Source organism: Capsicum annuum, chromosome 4 (genome assembly GCF_002878395.1).
Source record: "Capsicum annuum cultivar UCD-10X-F1 chromosome 4, UCD10Xv1.1, whole genome shotgun sequence".
Classification (NCBI taxonomy): domain Eukaryota; kingdom Viridiplantae; phylum Streptophyta; class Magnoliopsida; order Solanales; family Solanaceae; genus Capsicum; species Capsicum annuum.
The window spans coordinates 173,151,627-173,164,631 of record NC_061114.1 but is presented as its reverse complement, the minus strand read 5'-3'; the positions used below and the strand labels follow the sequence as shown (position 1 = coordinate 173,164,631).

Here is a 13,005-nt window from a genome sequence, read left to right as displayed (position 1 = left end):
TATTACAATATGCCAAAAAAGTCATTTGTTGGGAGAAGTGTAAAAGCCTTGTTGGCAGTATCATTTTTTTGTATGTATTTTATTTATTTTTTTATTGTTGATGTTGTTATTGATGTTGGTGGTGGGGTTGGCATTGTTGAAACTTATGGTGTGGTGTTGTTGATGGTGTTAGAACAAAGGATGTTGCTTTTTATTATTGATGATGTTGTTGATGGTGTTGGAACAAATGTTGTTATTTCTTTGTTGTTGATGTTTTTTATTTATTGTTTCTTTGTAGTTTATGTTGTTGTTGATGTTGCGACAGACGGAGCAACTGTTGGAACAAATCAAACCACCAGCAAGACTGGTTTGATATATTTCAATAGACTACACATCTGTTGCAACAGACTCCACATCTAGTGCATCAGACTCCACATCTGTTGCATCAAACTCCATATATGTTGCAATAGACTTCACATTTGATGCAATAGACTCTATATCTATTGCAATAGATGGATAATGTTCTTTTTGTGACATTAATTATTTCTTTTCTTTATAGATATAAGGAACTGAAAGTTGATCAACTTTTGCCCAACTATCACAAGAGGCTGCAGTAAAGATGGATTTGGAGAAATAAGTTGCATGCACATGAAACCACTTCATATATAGGAAATATGTATTACTGATAATATTATCATGGAAACACATATAGATTACACTGATTTTGTGAATGCTATTTTTACCGATTAGTCATAGATCATTCAAAAAAGATATCTACAATTTTACAGTTAAGTTTGGTAGCTCTGAATAGATAAGGCTGAGGGACCATGAATATGGTTCTGCTACCCTGTTAAGATTTAATGTCGGTTGTTGCTCATGTTTATATGTCAAGCATTGTGAAGGGATTTAGTTTTGGTGTCATTGTAAAGAGATTCAATAGCGATTGGACTAACTTTTAGGGTGCATTGGACTCTGAGAAGGCCTTCGAAGCCTAGTACTACATCTAATAAAAATGGAAAATCAATATAGTTATTGCCCTAGCCCAAATTTATATGGTTGGATTGCTCGAGGTGATGATTATGCACCAGAAAGTGCGGTAGGAGAATGCCTTCAAGGGAAATAGGTGGTTGATGAAAGACTATATCATCTGAGAGATAATTAAAAAGGATACATAGGGTAGAAAGTAACTTCTAGCGAATATGGCCTATGAAATTATCTTAAAACATGAGAAATTTGCATCAAGTGCAAATCTAAAATAATATCTAATAATGAAAAATCCATCTGTTATTTCTCTAAGAGAAAAATAGTACAGATTTTCACTTTGCCAGGGAGCTGCGACTAGGTAGCGTGGTCAGGATTATCACCAAGATAGAAAATAGCAGAAGACCAAGAAAGCAGCCTTACGGGTATCAAGGGTTGAAATGATGTACAGTAAGTCTAGAAAACTTTCGCCAATACCAACTGCAGTTAAAGAAGGAATCTAAGCGATGACGACAATTTCTGAATTTTAAATTGCATCTCATGCCTTCTTGTTTATGGTTTCAATTAGGTCCACTATTGTTGACCTGATCGGAATCACAAGTGAGATTGAAAGGCAAATTGAGTATCATTACTTCCTTAGCAATATGGTTATAATTGATTATGTTTTATAGCCTTAGCATGCTTTCAACATATCTTGGAGAAGAGCAGAGAGGCTTGCTCTAGTATGTGAATTTCGATAATTTTTAAGTTGCCTCCAGCTTGCTGATTTGGTATTCAAGCTTGTCGTTTCCGTCTTTGAATTTGGTATAAAGTTCCTGATCTTTTGTAAGCTCGATCAGGAACACCATCTTCAAAGTTTTGGCATTTTAGAAGCCCTTACAAACACTTTCTTTAGAAGCCTTAAAGGAAACATGTAGGATAGCTGTGTATGTTTTCAGGTCAAAATATGTTGATGCACACTCAAGATCTGGTCCCAACCGTTGAACAACTCACTTTTATCGAACGTTACTCAATACATCTTGCTTAACCAACCTAGAAGAAAATTGATAAATTAATTAGCAAGGAGTTACGTAACGTTTGATCTAAACCGACTCTACCAAGCCTATCAAATATTATATAACTCTAGGCTCATTACTCTATAAAAAAACTTTGCCCGAGTTAGTGCACAAATCAAACGAGTTCAATCTCTCAACCTTTTTGTTATTCATTCTTCTCCAATATAGATAACAAAATATCCACCATGTAAGAGTCAACGCCATTGCCAGAAATGCTTGTCAGGGCACAAGTCTTCAGAAGGCATCAGCAGTAATCTCTCAATATTAAGTGATATTGAGAGATTCCTAGTCATGCCTTCCCAAGACTTTCACTACGGCAAGAATTTCTACTGATGACAAGATATCCGCCATGCTAAAGTCTACACCGTCAGAAAAATCTTGCCTGAGCGAAAGTTTTCAGAAGACATTATTAATAATCTCTCAATATCAAGGAGGTCTTATACGAAATTATTCAAAATACATTCAAAAATAAGGAAATTTTCAGCAATGACTACACATAATTACAATCAACAACCTCACTAGATTCTCTCTTCGTTCAAAAAAAAGGCAGAAATAATTTTATTTGCATTCGCATGTTATTTATTTAATAAACCAAACAAATATGAACTAAATCTATCATTAGTTCATCTTTGAATGCTAGATTTAGTTCATCTTTGTTTGGTTGTTAAACAAATAAAATGCGAATGCAAATAAAAATATTTCTGTCTTTTTTTTTTATGAGGAGTGAATCTAGTGAGGTTGTTGATGTTGTAATTATGTGTAGTTGTTGCTGAAAACTTTCTTATTTTTGAATGTCTTCTAAAGAATTTCTTACAAGACTTCCTTGATATTGAGAGATTACTAATAATGTCTTTTGAAGACTATCGCTCTGGCAAGATTTCTGCTGATGGTGCAAACTTTTGCATGGCAGATATCTTGTCATCAACAGGAATTCTTTTCATAGCAAAAGTCTTAAGAAGGTATGACTAGGAATCTCTCAATATCACTTGATATTGAGAGATTACTATTGATGCCTTCTGAAGGCTTGCGCCCTGGCAAACATTTCTGGTGATGGTGCAGACGTTTGCATGGCGAATATCTTGTCATCTATATTGGAGAAGAGCGATCAACAGAAAGGCTGAGATATTGAGCTTGTTTGATTTTTCCACTAACTTAAGTAAAGTTTTTTTTATAGGGTAATGAGCCTGGAGTTACGTAATGTTTGATAGACTTGGTAGAGTCGGTTTAGATCAAACGTTACATAACTCCTTGATTATAATTTATCAAATCCTTTGAAGGTTGGTTGAGCAAACTAAATTGAGAAACGCTCAATAAAAGTGAGTTGTTCAATGGTTGGGATCACATCCTGAGTATGCATCAACACATTTTGACCTAAAACAAACACAACGACCCTCCATGTATCCTTTAAGACTTCTGAATAAAGTGTTTTAAAGGACTTCTTCAATGCCACAACTTTGAAGGTATTGTTCCTGATCGAGCTCACAAGAGATTAGGAACTCTATACCAACTTCAAAGATGGCAACAAAAAGCTTGGATACCAAATCAGCAAGCTTGAATATTATCGGGATTCACATACTACAGCAAACCTCTGATCTTCTCCAAGAAATATTGAAAGCATGCTAAGGCAAGAAAATACAATTAATTAATTCATATTGCTAAGGAAGTAATGATACTCAATTTGCATTTCAATCTTGTTTGTGGTTCCGATCAGGTCAATAACAGTGGATCTAATCGGAACCATAAACAAGAAGGCATGAGATGCAATTTAAAATTCAGAAATTGCCGCCTTCGCTTAGATTCCTTACTTTAGCTGTTGTTGTTGTTGGAACAAGTTTTCTAGACTTACTGTATATCATTTCAACCCTTGATACCCGTAAGGATGCTTTCTTGGTTTTCTGCTATTTTCTATCTAGGTGATAATCCCGACCATGCTACCTAGTTGCAGCTCCCAATCAAAGTGTCCATCTGCATTATTTTTTTTCAGAGAGACAATAAACGAATTTACATTATCGGATACATTTTCATATTTGCACTTGATTCAGATTTCTCATATTTTAAGATAATTTCATCAGCCAAATTCGCTAGAAGTTACTTTCTACCCTATGTCTCTTCTTCAATTAGCTATCAGATGATATAGTCTTTTATCAACTCCCCTTTCCCTCGCAGGATGTTATCAACTCCCCTTTCCCTCACTGGCATTCTCCTTCAGCTCCTTCTGGCATTTAATCATCTTCTCGATCAACCCTTCCATATAAATTTGGGCTAGGGGAATTTCTATTGTTTTTTTTGTTCTTGTTTGATACAGTACGAGGCTTCGAAGGCCTTCTCAGAGTCCAATGCACACTTAAAGTTAAGTCCAATTGGTATTGGATCTCACAATGACACCAAATATTGATCCCTTCTCAAAACTTGGCAAGCATAAACACGAGCAACAACCGTTAGTAATTCATAACAGGGTATCTGCACCATCTTCATGGGCCCATCAGCCTTATCAATTTGAACCCATCAAACTTAACTGTATAATGCAGGATTTTTTTTCAACGATCAGGGTCTAATCGGTTAAAAACTGCATTCACAAAAATATTATACTTTGTGTGTGTTGTACCGGTGACATTATCAGTAATACTTACTTAAATCCCACACATATGATAGTGGATCCATCTGCACACTCCTTATTTTTTCTAGCCCATCTATGGCTTAAATTAAATAAACAGATGACTAGCAAGTTGCAACAGATGCCACATCTGTTTAAATTATGAAACAATTGCAGATATATCCATCTGTTGCAATAGATTGTCAATATGTTGTAAGTTATCTGATAGATGAATTATATTTTGCAACAGGTTACCCATTTATTAGATTTATTTTAAATTAATTTTCTTTTCTTTCTGAAATACAATAAAAGATAAATGTTGTATTTAGATTCTTTTTTTTTTTAATTTACATATTCGAACAGTCGCCAGTTTTATTTAATTAAGGGATATAACAGTCGTGACTTTTTGTTTGACTAACCTCTTCCAATTCAATCATTTATAAATAGGTCCCTCCGGCCTCCTTACTCACCCTGACTCATTTATTCTACTACACTTACAATACAAATATGGCTTATCCAAATTCATTCAAGAAGATTCATATCGAATCCTTACAGAAACTTCAAAGGCAGTTTGATGAACTCCAGAGGGATCTGACCGACTTCGGAGCAAGGTTGAGGAGGGCCCTGCTGCTGCCGGATGAAAATTATTCGATTGACAATAATAATAGTAGTAGTAATAATTATAATAATAGTAATGACAATAAATGAAGGTGAACAGTCGCGCCTTTTTATTTTTGAATCTTTTTTTAATTTATATAATAAAAAATTTATCGAATTTGAATTAAAGATAAAGATATGATCATTATTAAAAAGATATATGTTATAATAGATATATTATCTGACGCAATAAATTGTAGATTTGTCACAACAAATGGTATATCTGTTGTTACAGATGGGTTATCTGATGTAATAGATATATAATCTATTGCAACAACTCAATAAAAACGGCACCAGTATTAATAAATGGAGGTGAACAGTCGCGCTTTTTTGCCTAACTCATTCAAATTCAATCCTCTATTAATAGGCCCCTCCTGACTCGTTCATTCTACTACACATACCTATTTATTTCTTGCTCTTGTCTTTCGTATTACACCTTCAACTACTTTCTCTTCAAGGACTTGATAGCTTTTCCGTCTCTAGTAAGTCTTTTTTCTTGCTTTTTGTGTAAATATATGTTGTATTACTTTACTTTCAGATTCTTTTCTTTACTTTTGTTTTTGCGTTTTTTGTCAATTTATACGTGTTCTAGATATGGCTGATCTAGTATGGGATGTTGCTATTTTATGAGACGCCGTATGAGAACTGCAGGGGAAGGTTCATGATATAAAATGGGAGTTGGCCGTTGTCAGAGTAAGAATATTGCGGGAGATCTGCAGGATGAGGAGGGCGCTGCTTCTGCTGGTCGAAGATTCGTCAACTGACAATAATAATAGTAATGACGAAGATGATAATAATTAGATTATTTTGTTTCTTTCTTTTTAAGTCTATGAATATGCATTTTTATTTGTTTTAGTTTAATAAAAAATTATGTTTGATCAACTTTGACGTTTTAATTCATATTTAATTTTCATTGTCTATTATCTTCTCAACAAACATCTCGACTATTGGACGTACGAAATAATTTTGCATCCAGTAATAATAGCAAGATTTAAGATTTATCTGTTGGGTTTGTGGTAGGGGCTGATTTGTGTTGTTCCAAATAGATTACTCATATATTGCAATAGATACACAGCCTATTTCAACAGATAACTAGTCTGTTGCACGGCTATAACGTTTTAATTCATACTCCCTCCATCTCAAATTAACCCATCCCAAATTGAGATAACACATTGATTAAGAAAAATAATTAATAACATGCCTAGTTTACCATAATACCCTTATTAAATGATGTTTACAGTTTAATTTGAAGAAAAAGTGATTAATGCAAAGGGTAAAACATAAAAAAACTTTTATCTCTTCTTGATTAATGAAAAAAGACAAGTAAAATAAGAAATCACATTAAAAAATTTGGGATGGATAATTTGAGAAGGAAGGAGTATTTAATTTTCGTTTTGTCTATCATATTCTCAACAAACATGTCGACGATTGAACGTAAGAAATAATTTTGAATCTATTAGCAATAGCAAGAGTTGAAACATATTAATTATCTATTGGGTTTATGGTAGGGGGCTGATTTATATTATTCCAAATAGATTAATTATCTGTCGCAACAGATAATGACGGGTTATTTGAGACGGAGGAAATATTTAATTTTCATTTTTTCTATTATTTTCTCAACAAACATGTCGACGATTGGATATAAGGAATAATTTTGAATCCAGTAGCAATAACAAGAGTTGAAATATATTGATTATTTGTTGGGTTTGTGGCAGAGGCTCATTTGTGTTGTTCCAAATAAATTAATCATCTGTTGTAGCAGATAAGCAGTCTAATGCAACAGATAATCAGTCTGATGCAATAAATAACTAATTTGTTATAACAAATAAACATTAATCATCTGATGCATCAGATGAGTCACTATAAAATATAGATCTAATTATAGGGATTTATTTGCGGAGTTATTTTAATCCTTGTAAAAGTTATATTAAATGTGAGGTTTAAAAATATGCCACTAAAAATTATAGATTTGTAGGGGTTTTAACTCCCGGTATGCATAAAAAAAAAAATAGCACCAAATTGAAGAATATTTCCCCTCTTTTTTTCCCCCCAAAAAATCTCTCTCTCTCATTTTCCCCAATTTGAGAGAGTGGGAGTTACTCTTCGTCGGCCATTGATTACACAGTGGGAGGTACGCCGGCCATTGCTACACAAGTCTCTGGTCGGCCATTTCCTTCCCAGCTCCCAGGTAATTTTTTTTTTTAAATCTTAGTGTTTGTTTCACTAGCGGCGCCGCAGTGGAAAGTCGTCGCCGAAAGGCTTTTTCGGTGATGATATCTGACCCACTTGAAGATCCCAGGTCATTCGTTTTACTACGTTCGACCCGACCCTATAACAAAGATTTGGGTCCTCCAAAGTTCAGACAGAGGCTATACATTCATTGGCTATTTTTTGTTTAATCAGTCGGGTGAATGACTATTTAGGTTAATTCTTCTTGTTTTTCTATGTTACAGGTTTGATCAAGTGAATTTCAATCTTTTGTGTGCGGCAGAAAGTTCATTGCAGTCGAGGATTAAAGGGTATTTTTGTGTTTTTTGAGGTTATTGGAGAGGGTAAAAATGGATGCAACGTTAGGCCAGGATGTGCTGGCCAAGTCACTAAGCCGTCGGTCCATGAGTTAGAGTGAAAGGACGCTGAGTTTTCGATCAGTAAATTCAAGGAGTTGGGCATCAGCTAGTGTTAGAGAAGTAATGTTTACTGCACCAGGAGGTGATGCATTTAACAAAAGTACAAGGGATAATGACGAAGAACAAGAGCTAATATGGGATGCTATTGAGAGACTTCCAACTTATGATAGGCTAAGGAAAGGGATTTTGAGACAAACATTGGATGATGGAAAGATTAATTATCATGAGGTTGATGTTGTTCATCTTGGATTACAAGATAGGAAATAGATATTAGAAAATATTCTTGAAGTTGTCAAGGAAGATAACGAGAGGTTTCTTAGATGACTCAGAGACAGGACTGATCGGTGAGTATGAAAATGAAAAAATGTTGCAAGAAATTTATTGATCTTAGTGCAATTATGTGTTAATCATGTATATATATTGTATGTATGGAACAGGGTTGGAATTGAGATTCTGAGAGTTGAAGTTTGATTTGAGCATCTTTGTATTGATGGAGGTGTATATGTTGATCTAGAACATTCCCTACTCTCCAGAATGCTTCCATCAATCTCGTAGAGGTACTATCTGATTGTTTCTCTTGCTTGTTTATCTTATGATCTTGCTATTGCTACTGTCTGTTATTGCTGATTCTTTTTCATCTCTCCTTGAGTCGAGGGTCCATCGAAACAACCTCTCTACCATCACAAGGTAGGGGTAAGGTTTGCTTACATACTACCTCCCCCGACCCCACCTGTGGGATTATACCAGGTTTTTTGTTTTTGTTGTTGTAGTTGAAGTTTATTGACAACAATTCCTTTGTTCCTTTAGTTCTGTTTTTCTTGTTTAAGTTTTATTTTTCTCAAACTTTTTTCTTTGTTGTGCTTGTTAAAGTTTAACTGATATAATTTGGTACTTGTACTGGTGAATTCATTTCTTTTTCTTATTTGAATTTTATAGGGGTTTCTTGAAAAGATTAAGATTGTTCCTTCAAAGAAAAGGATTGTCAACATACTGCGTCATGTGAATGGAATTGTAAGACCCTCAAGGTATGTTCGTCAGACTACAGTTGCTTTTAGAGTTAACTTATGAATTTTAGGTATATCTCAATTAGCTTACCATTGGGTAATATTATAGTTTATCGCTTTATTTAGTATGGTCGGGATGGGCATTATGGTGATTGGTACTCCTGTATTGATTCTGTGGTTCTTGCATTTTATAGGATGACATTACTTCTGGGGCCTCCTGGTTTTGGAAAAACAACATTGCTAAAGACATTTGTTGGGGTGCTAGACAAGGACCCAAGAGTGAGTGACTTTCGAACTTTCAATATGTGGCCTGGAAGTTTTAACTAAGTTATGTGACAATATATTCTTTCAGGTGAATGGAAGAATCAGTTACTGTGGTCGTGAACTGTCAGATTTCATCCCACAAAAGACATGTGCTTACATTAGTCAGCATGACATTCATCATGGAGAGATGATAACTTTCAGAGAGACGTTGGATTTTGCAGGACGTTGTTTAGCAGTTGGAAAAAGGTATGATCTCGTTACTGAATTGTCAAGGCGGGAATAGGATGCAGGAATCAAACCCGATCCTGAAATCGATGCCTTTATGAAAGCTACAGCTATTGTGGGCCAAGAATCTAGTCTTGTCACAAACTATGTTCTTAAGGTTAAACTCCTGGTTGAACTCGTAATCATATTTGGGTTGCTGTGACATAGTTAGGGCTCAACGGGGATGTTTAAATCTCACAGATGGTGGTGAATACTTACCTACTCACTTCGCTGCTAGCTAGGTTAACTCTGTGAAATGATTTCAACAGGACGAGTTTCTGGTTTGTGAAACTTACTTGGTTCATAGCTAAGAAATGATCACAAAATATAGGACTTTATGAGGTGTACTTTGTCGAGAAGATCAACCAAAGTGGTTTCCAGTTTAAGAAGCATAATCATTTCATAGTGGTAGCCATTTTCATTAGAATAAATCTGCAATACAATTCAACTAAAGAAGAAAAAAGTTAAAATTTTGTAGATATTTTCTTCTTTTGGTCACTTTCCCAACAATCTAAAGTGCAAAATATAATCTGACAGAGATTATTAGTTGGACGGATATCATCTTGAAACACTGCATTCTCTAGGACTCCTTGTGCACTTAGCTGAGCACAGAAAACTATGGAAGTGAAGGATCTATGTAGATGCTAGCAACTATTTAGAATTAAGGGTTAGTCGTTACTAAGATACAAAGTAACAGTAGGTCTAGTGTTTGTTAGGAGTCCATTTTAGCTTGATTAGAGATTCGTATGTTATTATAGGGGTAAGTGCAAAATTTAAATAACCTATAATTTATCTTTATATTGAGTATTTGAATAGAGTCAACCCATGTATAGCATGCTATATGGGTTCCCATGTATAGTATGCTACAAACAGAAATGAAGATGATGATCTTGCTCCAGACCGAGCTACTGCAGAAGTAATTGATACCACGGCTTTGAATTTGTCTAAACATGTATTCCCACCAGTTCTTGAGTTTGCTTCTTTAAGTAGTCAAAGTCCAAATGGGAAGTTTTGAGAAGCTTCGGTTACTGCTTTAGGTGTCATATCTGAGGGTTGTTTGGAAATTATGAAGAATAAACTAGAACCCATCCTACACATTGTCTTGGGGTCTCTGAGAGATCCTGAGCAAATAGTAAGAGGAGCTGCTTCATTTGCCTTGGGCCAATTTGCTGAGTATCTGTAGCCCGAGATAGTTTCTCACTATGAAAGTGTCCTCCCATGCATTTTAAATGTTGTAGAGAATGTATCTAATGAAGTTAAGGTGCGAACATGCTAAGACATAATTAAGTCCTTTCAATGGTGCCTATTTTTTAAACAATTGGTTTCTGTTCCTATTTAGGAGAAGTCTTACTATACATTGGCTGCATTTTGTGAGAGGTGAAGAAATTCTTCTTTCCTGGATCCTTTGATGGGAAAATTACTTGGTGCTCTCCAAAGTAGCCCTCATAAATTGCAGGAAACTTGCATGGTAAATGTCTTTTCAGATGCTTAAAAATAGTTTCTTTCTAGTCTGAATTGGTTGGGATAGTTGCAATGTCTGTTGGCAGGTCAAGGACGGAACCACTTTTGCCGCCTTTCATTGAAGCTGCAATTTCAGTGAGAAACTTTACAAGTTTCTCATTGGCAGGTCAAGAAACTATTTGTCTCATTGGAATTTCAGATTATAATTATGGATGAAAAATATTGAATCTTCCTCGGTTGATGTATTAGTTGAAGTCTATCTTTATCCTTCTGAAATTCTTATTGAAATTTGTGGTTCTAAACTAGCCTTTTTTACCCATGAATAGAGTAATTCAATATCATTTCTTGCAATTCTTGTTCTTTCATTGGTGATGGGCATCGTCTTGAACTATACAATGTTCTTGTGCACCATTGTTAACTCGGCTTTAACTACCACAGTTGTCAGAGTCCTCAAGGGAGTCGAATCTACGGTATGCATACATCTTCAAGTTTTCTTTTATTTCTTTGACTACCATGATCATTGGGTCCTATATATGTTTCACATCAAAATTGTCCCATGTTTCACTTCAGACACTTGGATTTGTCATGTTGGGAGGAGTAGAAGTACATGCTTTGAATGCCACTCGTATGGTGATAAACACAACTGGTGGTGTGTGGTATTTAGTAGCCAAATATCAAGAGAAGAAGAGAAAATTGCCCTAGATAATGTCTGAAATCAAAGGTCATTGTAAATAAAAAGCTTACAAGGTGGTTCCATAGAGTTCAATATTTTGACTTCTTTTTCCTTCACAAATTGTGAATAGGAACTACAGTTGCATTCACCATTGATTTTGTCAAGGTAATAAAACATTAAGTTTTCTACAAGTGTGGGGAATAGAATCAATTTGATAGTACCTTGAACACATGTACTTGTGATGTTATCTGTAAACATTGGAGATGTTGTATTACTACTATCTTTTGTCTTGTCCATCTGTTCAGTTTTCCCCATCTATGTTTCTTGTGCTTCGATTATCTACTGTGGTCTCTTTTTCGAATGCTATATAATGATAGGGTAAGGTCTGCGTACACTCTATCCTCCCGATCCACTTGTGAGCTTATACTAGATGTGTTATCTGTTTTGTTTGAGAAGAACATGAGCACATACATATAAAAATAATCCTAGATAAGATATATGAATTCAATAAATATTGGTTTGTAGTTTATGTCTAAAGGAACAATTAGATATGAGCTAAAATTAGAATTTATAATTTCTTATTGGAAATTAATGGGCCCCACTAAATTAAAAAAAAAGTATAAATCACATAAATCCTCACTCTAGTTAAACTAATTACATAGCATCCCTTAATGCTTTCTCTCTCTCGGATTAGGTAAATATACTCATACATTCAGTTCGAATGTATGATAAAACTGTTAATCCTATATTTAAGGTAAGATAAATCAGATATTATTTTTCAATTTCTTAATTTACGTCATTAATTAGCTAATATTAAGTAGTGTATGATTAAAAATAGTAACTGAAATTTAAGTTCAAATATTTTCTTTAATGGCATGGTAAAATAGTCTTCTTTGTAGCAGCCGAAAAAACTAAAATATTCTTCTATTGTGTTCTTCAATTCTCTAAAAATCAATATTAACATCCCAATATTGTTGTGACATTCAGGTATTTGGGAGTTGAAAATTAGTTATCAATCCTACAAAAGTAACACAATTATTCTTTCGGAAAGTATAATATCATTAACTTTTTTTTTTTGACATATCACTGTTAAAACCAAAACTCTGCTAACCTTCATACGCCATTAATAATGGTAAAAACTAAAGCTCAATCAAAGAAGCAGCAAAAACATGGTGTTGATTTCAAAGTAAATATATTTTTACCAATAGATTCTTGACAATTACTTTCAAATCGTTCTTTGATTTTTGTTGAACTGAGGTTTTTTTTTTAAAAAAATAAGAAGGAAGATAATATCTTTCTCTTCCTTAATTAACATCATTAATTAATTATCATTATGTGGTGTATGATTAAATATAATAACTGAAATTCAAATTTAAAAAATATCTTAAACATCACAGTTAATTTTCTTCTTTGTTACATTACGTTTTGAAAAAAAAAAGGTCAATAT

The 13,005-nt window shown here is 34.2% G+C and overlaps 1 long non-coding RNA gene across 6 annotated transcripts; it reads left to right on the top strand.

The window, feature by feature from the left end:
• Positions 1-7,249: 7,249 nt before the first annotated feature.
• Positions 7,250-11,852, top strand: LOC107867698. 6 transcript variants are annotated; one of them, XR_001673275.2, is made up of 8 exons: positions 7,250-7,453; positions 7,719-8,236; positions 8,330-8,449; positions 8,829-8,917; positions 9,091-9,175; positions 9,249-10,892; positions 10,972-11,355; positions 11,456-11,852. It is a non-coding gene; the product is annotated as an uncharacterized LOC107867698 (long non-coding RNA). The 6 variants fall into 6 exon arrangements; XR_001673273.2 differs by having other exon boundaries at positions 7,255-7,453; positions 9,249-9,406; positions 10,764-11,355; XR_007054289.1 differs by having other exon boundaries at positions 7,253-7,453; positions 9,249-11,051; positions 11,212-11,852.
• Positions 11,853-13,005: the final 1,153 nt, after the last annotated feature.